Raw genomic sequence first — 10,533 nt, 5'->3', positions numbered from 1 at the left:
TCATAATTTGGATCCATCTCCAGCCATGGTGCTCGTATTAAACTGCTGAGTGGCACTGACAGGGTTGGGGACTGAAGTTAGACACCAAGGGGGCCTCCGGAGCTATGAAGAGATGCTGCCACCTCAGACTCAGTCTTCACGCCCTGCCCCTGGCCCGGCTCAGCCATCTGCTCTCTCATCAGGCAGACCGGAGCTGCGCCACGCAGAGGACCAAGGGAGGCCCAGTTCTGCACTATTCATTCTCTGAAAGTGAAATGTCTTCATTTCAAAAACAATCTAGAGATGAACACAAGGTTCTGTGCACTATGCAAAGAGTTAATAGCAGTGCCTAATCCCATGTGAGAACACCCCACTTTCAGGAGAAGAGGGACTTCTACCCACAGAGTCATTCTCATGTCCCTGTGCTGGGAGTCACTCTGCCCCACAGCTCTGGGCCCGGAATTTTTGCCTTTGCATGTGGAACAGGATACAGTGCCCCAGCCCCTACACAGAAGGACAGATTTTCTCTCTAACTGGTCTGGATAGGAAACTGTTAAGCATCTCACTCGGGCCAGGCAAAGCAGGCTGCATATAATACAGGAGACTAAAAGCACTGAACCAACGGTCTATTAAAACTTGCTTGCCGGCCTTCTGCCCTCACCTTTAAACAATGATCTTCCTCAAATAAGCAGCGGCATTCCCTGACGTGTGAACACATTACTGGGATTCTAGAAATAAGATGACAGAGGTGCAACCGAGTGAGATACTGGCTTTGAAATAATTAGGCACTGACTTTTTGAATAAATCAACATTTTAGGCAGTAGCAATACCGAAAGCACTTTTGATTTTTTTCCCCCCCGGTACCGAGAATTGAACTCATGACATTGTGCTTGCCAGGCAGGCGCTATCTGAAAGCACTTTTGAGAACTAGGATAACATGGTACACCTTTTACGAGCGAAAGGCTTTGACTTTCAGCTAAAGCTGAAGGACTCCAAGACTGACTTGCAGACGGACAAACCTACTCACTAAGCCAGTCAGGACTAATGACTCAACGGCTCTGCAGAGCCAAGGCACAGGCTTCAGCACTCTGCTGCCACCTGGTGGTTGAAGGTTGGCAGATACGGGTGGGTCCAGAGCCCCTTTTCCCTCCAGCGACCTGCCTCTTGGACTGGCCGTTTGGAATGATATTGACTCAAGAGCAGGTGGGGGTCACGCTGGAGGAGTGGTAGATCTGAAGGATGTATAGACTAATGGCTGGGCATTCATCACCCAATCTGCAGAACATGCCTTTGCACTTTTCTTGCCAAAGATTGTATTTATTTAGGCAACTTCTGCCTCCATTCATTCTACCACTCTGCCCTGGTTTAAGCAGGCTATGCCCAGAGAACAAAAGAATTCCTTTATTCTTACAAAAGAGGATATTTAAATTGTTCTGCCATTGCCCTCTATCCTTAATTGGGAAACGTGGCAAGCAAGAGGGACGGGGACATTGAGAGAAACATTTGACAGGTGATGTGCTCAGGGTTACCTGCATCCAGAGACGAGGCACCTCAGGAAAGGAAATGGGAAGGCAAGGATTGTTGGAATGCAAAGTGACTCTTTCCTGGGTCTCGAGAACACTGCTAGCTGCACCGCTAGCTCTGACAGGTGGATGAGGCAGAACTGGCAAGCAGCAGACTGCGCCTGCCTCCTGGGAAAAACCCCAAAGCCACTGTAAATGTTTGATGTGGGGCAAAAGGTCTTATTCATGTCTAAATTGTGTGTGATGAGATTAATACACTTTCTTAGTGAAATATAAATGTGATATAAATTCTCCCCAAAATAGAGTATATCTGTGCTAGGCACCAGACTAGGACATTTTACTGAAGCCTCAGAGCGGTTCTGTGCAATCACTGCTACCCCCATTTAACAGAGCAAGAAACTGAGCCCCTGAGAGGCTGGGCAGCTTGCCCAAGGTCGGGACTCTGCGCTGGCAACACTGTGCATTCTTTAAGCCTGGGGCTGTCTGACTTCAATGCCCAGGCGCTTTCCTCCTCATCACGTCTGCCTAAAGCAAACACGGAAAGACAAATAATTCCAACCCATGCAAAAGTGCACCATTTGCCTTTTCCAATTTGTATAATTTTAAATGTCACCACAAGTTCACTTCTAGGTCACTTTTAAAACAAGCAACTTTGCTTTAAGGCAAGCAGGGAAAAATTCTGCCATAATTTGTACCACTGTAGAACCTACGGCTCAGTTTTCTACTCAGCTTTCCAGGGACAGTTCAAACAGAAACAAATGACAATCGAGGACATTTATCTTGCCTACCGTGAATAACTACCGCGACGTTTTTTTCCTAACTGGTGAAAAGAGCTCTCAGAAGGTGCAGTTTTGCCTCTGGGCATACACGGGAACTGTGCGGCCTGAAAGCACTGTCAGAGGCAGGAACACCTGGCTGAGGCAGTGACGGGCTTTAGACCAACACAACCCACTTTCAACACAGTTTCTAATTGCGTTTCAATTCCATCTGGAACACCTTACACACACAAGACTGGTGACCAATTTATTCTAGAGCCTGGTGCACAGTCGTTTACAAATCTGATAACTATAAATGCAACCAGTCTACATGGATCTACTCTGCTACGAGTATCAAGAATTTGTAATGTTTGGCTTTAAATTTCATATACAATCTCAAAGTCTGACTTCAATGCCCATTCATCCAAGAAATACTCGTGCTGACCAATAAGGACCAGCCAATATTCTATATATTGGGGCTGGTCTGATATCCAGAGGCTGAGCAAGGGCAGATTTCTCACAAAATAACCACAGAAGACCCAGAAGTGCTGAGAGGGTGGGTGTTAGCTATTTTACTCGGAGTAAAGAGGCCTCTTTGATGGCATTCAAGCAGACAGGTGTCTGACAGAGATGATGGGATGTCCCATATAAATAGCTGAAGAAAAGGCATTGCAAACGGAGGGAAATAGCTAGTGCAATGGTTCTTCAGGATGACTATGTTTGGTGTGTATCAGACAAGAAGGAAGACAAAGGAGGCTACTGCCAAGCAAGAGGAGATGCTAGGAGATGAATTCAGAGAGGTGGTGGATGCTGGTTACGTAGGGCCCAGTGACTCTCAGAAGAGAATTGATTTTTTCTCTAATGATGGTTTTTAGCTGAGGCAGGATAGGATGCAATGGAGGGGTGTGGTCAGGGATGTGAGGATCTACACAAAGCTTGAGGAAGGACCAGAGACCCTCTCTCTGTTCCACCAGCAGAGGAACAGTGACAGGATGGCAGGTGCCATGACTGAAGGTTGAGTAGAGTTGCAGAACTGTTGGAGAGGGGATGCCAGAGGTGCAACAGTGGAAACATGGATGGGGTGGGTGGGGAATGGAGACACATGCTGGGGTTATGTGTGGGCTAGGTGTGGTTATTGATGATGACCGGTCTCAACCAGTGTGACACTGGGGGAAGGTGGCTGAGACAAAGGAGACAATAGGATCATTGCAGTTGAACTGGTCGATGACTTGAAGGGCCCCAAGTTACACGAAGACTTATCAGTGTCTAGATTGAGTCATAACAGGAGCTAAAATCATCCCAGAGTAATGGGGGGGTGCGTGCAGTACTGGAGGTATATGCAACATAGGGTACTGGAGGCATGTGGTGGGGGGGGTGAGGGTGGAAGGGCAATGTGTAGTCTGATGATGAAAAGCTCAAAGCCAGAGCTTGTAACAAAGAGGAAGAGGCATGATCAGGAAATTACATGAGGTTGAGGTAGTTGTGTTTTGGGAAAGAGAAGTTGAGGTGGTTGTTTTTTGGAGATGAACACTCTCGATCTTTCCAGTTCTCCTACTCACCCAAGTCAGCAACGGTGGGTGGGGGGAGCACACCCAGTCTTCACCCCTACCATGTGCCTTGCTCTTCCTAAAGAATCACAGTCTTCAAAGTACTCTGGTCACTGCTTTCACTGACCAGAGAGACAGATCACAAGAATGTCATTATCAGTGGCAGCATTTTTTCCTAGTTATTGAACTTAATGGGAATAAGGCTAAAATCAAAAGCCTCTGAAGCAGCATTCCCCAAACAGTCTGTCTTTATTTCAAAAAGGGTCATATGACATCCCCTGGGACCTGAAATGGACTTTTCCCATCTTAAATCTCACTGCCTGTGAGTGGCGTTACTTACTGAATATTTACAGGGAGTGAGTGCAATGGGGGGCGGGGTGCTGCTGTCTAAGACATCACTGTCCAGCAGCATGACTGACATTCATCCTGCATGCCTCTTTTAAGTCATTGCACATTATATGATCCTAGCACTAATGATCAAAAAATGAGTCTCCAAAGACTCTTAGACCCTTATGTTCCTATTCTAACTCAAAATGCACATTTGGGGCTGGGGGAACTGGCCTCACTCTGATTCACTGAACATATGTAATTCCTTTGATGGAAAGAAATGACAAAGCTGTACCTTCCTCCTCCACACACTGGTCTCCCAGAAACGCTGGAAGTGCAGAGTGCAGGGAGAAAGGGGCTGTTATGATTTAGATCTAGGGGCCGGGGATTTAGCTCTGCGGCATGCCTGCCTGGCAAGCGTGAGGTCATGAGTTTGATTTCCCATACCGGAAAAACAAACAAAAACAAAAATAAACAAATGATTTAGATCTAAAATGTCCCCCAAATATCTCAGATGTTCAGAGATAGGAGTTTTAGAAGGTGATTGGATCATGAGGGCTCTAACTTCACTGGTGGCTAAGGTACTAATAAGACCCTTTGACAGTATTATAGGACATAATAAAAATTTAGGAAGTGGGGGTAGTTGGAAGGTAGTAAGTTATACAGAAATGACCTTATGGACTGTGTCTGGCTCCAGCTCTGGCCCCTCTGGCTCTTTTCCTCTCTGCTTTCTGGATGCCGTGAGCAGGTTTCTTCCGCCATGCCCTGCCCCTGTGATGATCCTGCCGTGGGCTCAGCCAGCCACGGACTGAAGCCTCTGAAACTATGAGCCAAAGCAAGTCTTTCCTCCTTGAAGCTGTGTGTGTCAGGTATTTTGTCCCAGTAATTGATAGCTGACTGCTGCAGGAGCTACGGGTTTCATGCTGTGGGGTCAATATGACAAGGGTACTTTGTAGGCCCACTTAGCTCCAAAAAACAGTACTGTCTTCCTTTTTTTTTTTTCTGGTACCGGGACTCGAACTCATGACCTCAGGCTTGCCAGGCAAGCACTTATGCCACTGAGCTATATCCCAGGCTCAGAACTACTGTCTTGATGGTGTGGCTCAAAACATTAACCTCACACCAGTTAAGTAAATATTAACACTTTGTAGTTACCTATGCTAATCTGATTAGTCCTGACAGTTGCTATGAAGAAAATGAGGTGAAATTGTCAGCAACCAACAACCAGAGCCCTCCTCCAACACACATGTGCACAAGATAAAAACAGATGGGCCCGGTCCCTTGGACACTAGAGAAATGGCTCAGCAATCTTAGACCCCAAACCCTACATAACACACATTGGCAGAAGTGGTTTCTATAACATTAGTTAGTTTTGTTTGTTTTACTAATTCTCAACAAAAATACAAGATAAATAAAACTTTTAACCACCTTTGCCTCCAAATTCTTGTATCCTCCCAAGGTAATTAGTGTCATCAATGTGGTCTGTATCCTTCTGTGTATATTGTATTATTGCATATATTTATGTACATATATATCTCTACCTATTATGGCTGCAAACAGAACAACACAGGTCCAGTGGCTTATATTCCTTATAGTTTATTCTCTTTTTAATTTCTTTTTTTAAAGAGAATAAAAAATAACAAAATAACAACAACATAGACAAAAACAAAACTACACAAAAACAATAAAAATGATACAGGGTTTCAAAACAAAATGATAGGTATTTTTATAGTTTATTCTTACAGTGTATTTCTCACGGTTCTGGAAGAAGGGAAGTCTAAGGTCAGGGCACTGGCAGATTTGCTATCTCAAGGCCCACTTTCTCATAGACAGCTATCTTCCCACTCCGCTCATACTCAGATCACAGCACCACACATATTTACACATCACATGTACATGTATTTATCATGTTGTGTGTATGTTCTTTCGCAGCACTGGGGATTCACACTGAGCTATATTCCTGCATTTAAGGTTTTCTTCTGAGCCAGGTTCTCAGTTACTAAATTGCCCATGATGGGCCAGAAATTGTAAACTTCCTGCCCCAACTTCCCAGAGTGCTGGGATTACATAGGTGTGCCACCACCCCAGCTTCTTTTCTGTTTTTGAACAAATGACATTGCCTATGGAGTCCCTCTGTAATTTCACCAATATATCCCGAAGTCCATGTAAGTAAATGATATGGATGTCTCTCACTGTTATAGATTAAGTAGGAATCCAGAATATCCATGTACCATAATGTATTTAACTTCTCTCCTATTATCATTAAGGTTAACAGTGTTTTCCAATTCCAACACTAGTAATTCCCTTATAAATAACTTTTTCTACAAGCATGAGAGGGGTCATTTGGAACATAGTCCAAGAACTGGAACTTCTAGGTCAAAAGAATGTGCACAGCTGTTATTTCAATAGACCCCACACCTGGGGCGAGGGATATAGCTCAGCGGCACAAGTGCCTGCCTGGCAAGTACAAGGTCCTGACTTTGATTCCCGGTACCTAAAAAGAAAAAGGAAAAGAAAAACAGACCCCACACCAAACTGCTTGCCTAAGTGACTATATAAAATTTATTCTCCCTCTGGAAGTATAGGCACACATTATGGTCAATACCTATTACCAAACCCTTTACTTTTTGTCAGTTTAATAACTGAAAATGGTACTCTTAGTTTGAATTTCCTTAAAAATAAGGATGTGCATCTTTTCACATTTGTAAGCCATGTTTCCTTTCATATGAATTTCTTTGCAAAATATATCCATTTTTCTGTTGTATGTTTGTCCTTTTCTCAATGATTTATAGGAGCTCTTTATATACTCTAGAAACTATTCACTTGTTTCATATGTGCAAGCAGTTTCTCTGTCTTGTCTTTCAACTTTGGCTTATAATTTTTAAATCCTATAGTTCATGTACATATATCAAACTCAGTAAATTACAGCATTTACATTTTGTGTTACAAGAAGTCTTCCTTACTCCAAGGTCATAAACATAGTCCATATTTTCAAAAAAGCTTATCAATTTTCATGTTTATTAAACCCACATAAATTTTTAGTGAATGAATGGATTAGGTCCCTTAATCATTTTTTTTTAAAGAAAGAAAAAAATTTAAAATAACAATAAAACAGAGTTTCAAAACAGGCTAGTAGGACAGTAACAATAATTAATACATTGCATATTGTTATCATCACAGTAGTTATCCAGAGTACAAATATGGGCAAGAAATATTGTCCAAACAATATTTGCTCAAACCTTTTTCAATGAACTAATTCTCTTAGTTCATTAGCTGTATAATTGTCTTGACTATCTTGTGTGTGTATATATATATACATATTTTTTTTTCTTTTCCCTTCCTCCCTTTCCCCTTTCCCCCATCCCAGTTTCTTTTTTCTTTTGAATGGTTTCTTCCCAGTTCACAGTATCTATTTTACACTTTGGATATTATTTACTCATTTAATTTCTCATACTAGTGAGACAGTATGATGTCTGCACATACAGGTCTGATTTGTTTCACTCTGAGTATGCTCTCAAGTTGCATCCATTCACCTATAAAAGTCTCCAGTTTATCCCTCTTTATGGCTGAGTAGTACACTAGACCCATGTCTATCACCATGCACTAAAGTCAAAACGGGTCAAAGATCTAAAATATTTTGACACTGGGTAGGCAATCCCTGTTCCTTCCTCACCCTGCTTTTTGTTTTTCCAAGTTGATCTTGGCCATTACTACACATTTACCTTTCCAAATGAACTTTAAAATCCATTTTCTCAAAAAAAAATCCATTTTCTCAAATTTCCTAATAAAGTTCATTTGGGGTTTTGATTGGGATTGCACTACATTTCAGGATAGGTACAGTTCTATATCTTTACAACATTGTATTTCCCATCTATGAACATGTAATCAATTTATAGCTTTTGTGGACATTCACTTTAGGTTGATTATCTGGCACTCCTGAACTTTCTTAGTTTTAATTTGTCACTAGATTCTCTTGTAATCATACTGTCTGAATGTTTTATCTCTTCCTTTCCAATGTCTGTGGTTCTTATTACTTTTCATATTGTATTTGCTACAGTGAGATCCGCAGAACAATGCTGAATAGTACCAACAATGCTGACCACCTTAATTTCACCCATATCTAATAGACTTGTTCTAATACTTCTCCATTCGGTAGATTTCCTGTGACTACCCTCCATCAAGTTAGAGACATTTCTATCCATTGCCAATTTTTAAATACACAAAGAGAAATATCCTCAAATGTTCTTTTGGCATTTGAGATAAGCATACGCTTCCCTCCTTTAGTGTATAGATTTTGTAAATTACAGAGGTGTTTTTTCCAGTTTTGAACCAGTCTTCCATCCTGATAAACCTCTTTTTAATCATAATATATTTTTGTTTTTTATTTTAAACCTGTGTTTATAAGTGAAAATAGCCCATATGTAACTTTTATAGTAAGGAAAGTACACCCCCAAAATGTTTTATATACAGATTTTTTTCCATTATTTGTCATAAAGAAAATATATAAGACACACTTACCCTACATTTAAAAAACTTGTATGAAAACTGAATGTTTATCAAATGAACAAAAAGGGTAATGTTTTAACCTATGCTACTTACTGAGTCCCTATGTAGATTAATGCTATCACCATCAATCCAGCCACTCACTCCTCCAGGACTCACTGAAGTGGTCCTCGCTGCCCTCCCTACAATGCCCACACCCACGGACGCACCAAGTCCCAAACACTCTACCAGTCACTCTCTCTCACATCTCTTGCTAGGAGGCCATGAGGTGCGAGCAAAGTCCAAATTCTAAGGCAGCATTTCACTCTAGTCCCCCCACCCTCTATGTCCTCATCTGCAGAGAAACAGGTCACTTATTATCAAGTTTGAAAGGCTGTAGACAAAGGTGAATGAGATAACGTGTAAAGTACTTGCCACCGTGTTTGCTCTCATGAATGCTCTCAAGATCACCTCCTCTGCTCTGCTTCCCCTCCATCCCTGGCCCAGGCCGGGCCCGCCAGCTTTCACCTCTTCTCTGACAACCATCTTCTACTCTTTCCACTCTCCAGCCACAGCCCCAAAGCTCACTTTCTAAAATGAAAGTGGAATTGTGCGATTCACCTATTTAAATCTTGCCACAGGCTCCCTTCCTATCAAATAAAGCTCCCGGTTTTCTATGTGACTTACAACCTACTTTTCTGACTTTGGCTTCCTGTGCTGCTCCTGTACTTTACATCCAGTGCACAGAAATCTGGGCTTTGGACTGAAACCCCACGCTCGCTCCAAGAACTTTGCTTTTCTGTATGCTCACCCTGCTTCCAGAAAGCCTTTCCTTTCATTTCCTCTAAGCAAAATATATCTATTCAACCTCTGAAGACATAGCTTAACTGGTACTTCTTAAAAAAATAAAAATAATCCCATACAGAATTAAATACCCATTGCCAGTGTTCCCATACCAGTGTTTAACTGCTATTCTATCAAAATCACTTGCTTATACATCCTCCCCACTCACTGAGGCAAGGACTGTGTCTTAGGCCATCTGTGTATTTGCCACTTTGTGAAGAAATCAAACAATGAGTAAAACAAATAGAATTTCTGTTTTAAAGAAGACTCTATTCAATCTTTCAACAAAGCAAAGCTGTTTCTGATCATGTCAGTCAGACTTTCAAAGTTGATTTTAACAAGGGGGACTCTTAAGTGAGACACTATCACAATGAAGCTAATTTGCCCTACTGTTAACTTAAAGGGTAAACAGGGTAGATGTGGAGCCACCTGATCTCTCCAGGAGTTTGGATTAGACCTACATGGGCTCAGAGGCCCCTGTGAAATGACCCTGCTGAAATGACATCAGTTGCTCTCAGGAACCAAAAGCATTATATTATTTTTAAAGAACATGTCTTCCATGAGGCTGGCTTGTTCTCCATGCTCAGAATTCTCTCAGAAGTGCAAATAGCCAGCTACCTCCTCTCTCCAAATAAATGAGTTTGGCTTTATTAGAGTATGTAATAATAAAAGTTGAGAAATACAGGTTAGAAAAAGACTTTTTCCACTACAGTTACTTGCTATGCTACTAAAAGAAAAAGAGCCTTCTTGTATCATAAGACCTCCCAAAAATAAACACCATTTAATATCACACGTGGGGAGGTATATATCGCATGCTTTCTAAGCTAGAAGATGGTCTGGAAAGTCCTAAGACCCTCTTATAATCTCTGACAGCCAAAACAGTAGCAGTTGTTCTATTTAGAAACTGTAGAAAAAATACAAAATAAACAACTAAGCTTGGTCTTATCTTTTTAAATAACTCAATATGTAAATAACAAAAAAAATCCCTAACAAAGAAATCAGATTTTTGAATAAACATTTATTAAATTAAAAAATACTTTTCTTACATTATTCTCCAACAAAGAAGGAAGGAAGGAC

At 41.6% G+C, this 10,533-nt stretch overlaps 1 protein-coding gene across 2 annotated transcripts in view; it reads right to left on the bottom strand.

Annotated features, from left to right (window-relative positions):
• Positions 1-10,502: 10,502 nt before the first annotated feature.
• Positions 10,503-10,533, bottom strand: part of LOC102022890 (chromosome unknown open reading frame, human C2orf76) — a gene marked incomplete in the record, with an annotated part of 58,424 nt that continues 58,393 nt past the window's right edge. For both annotated transcript variants that reach the window (XM_013521084.1, XM_013521083.1), the window contains 1 exon segment: positions 10,503-10,533.

Source organism: Chinchilla lanigera, unplaced genomic scaffold, assembly GCF_000276665.1.
Source record: "Chinchilla lanigera isolate Chin_1 unplaced genomic scaffold, ChiLan1.0 scaffold00058, whole genome shotgun sequence".
NCBI lineage: Eukaryota > Metazoa > Chordata > Mammalia > Rodentia > Chinchillidae > Chinchilla > Chinchilla lanigera.
The sequence above is the reverse complement of the archived record's forward strand: the minus strand, read 5'-3'. Positions and strand labels throughout refer to the sequence as shown.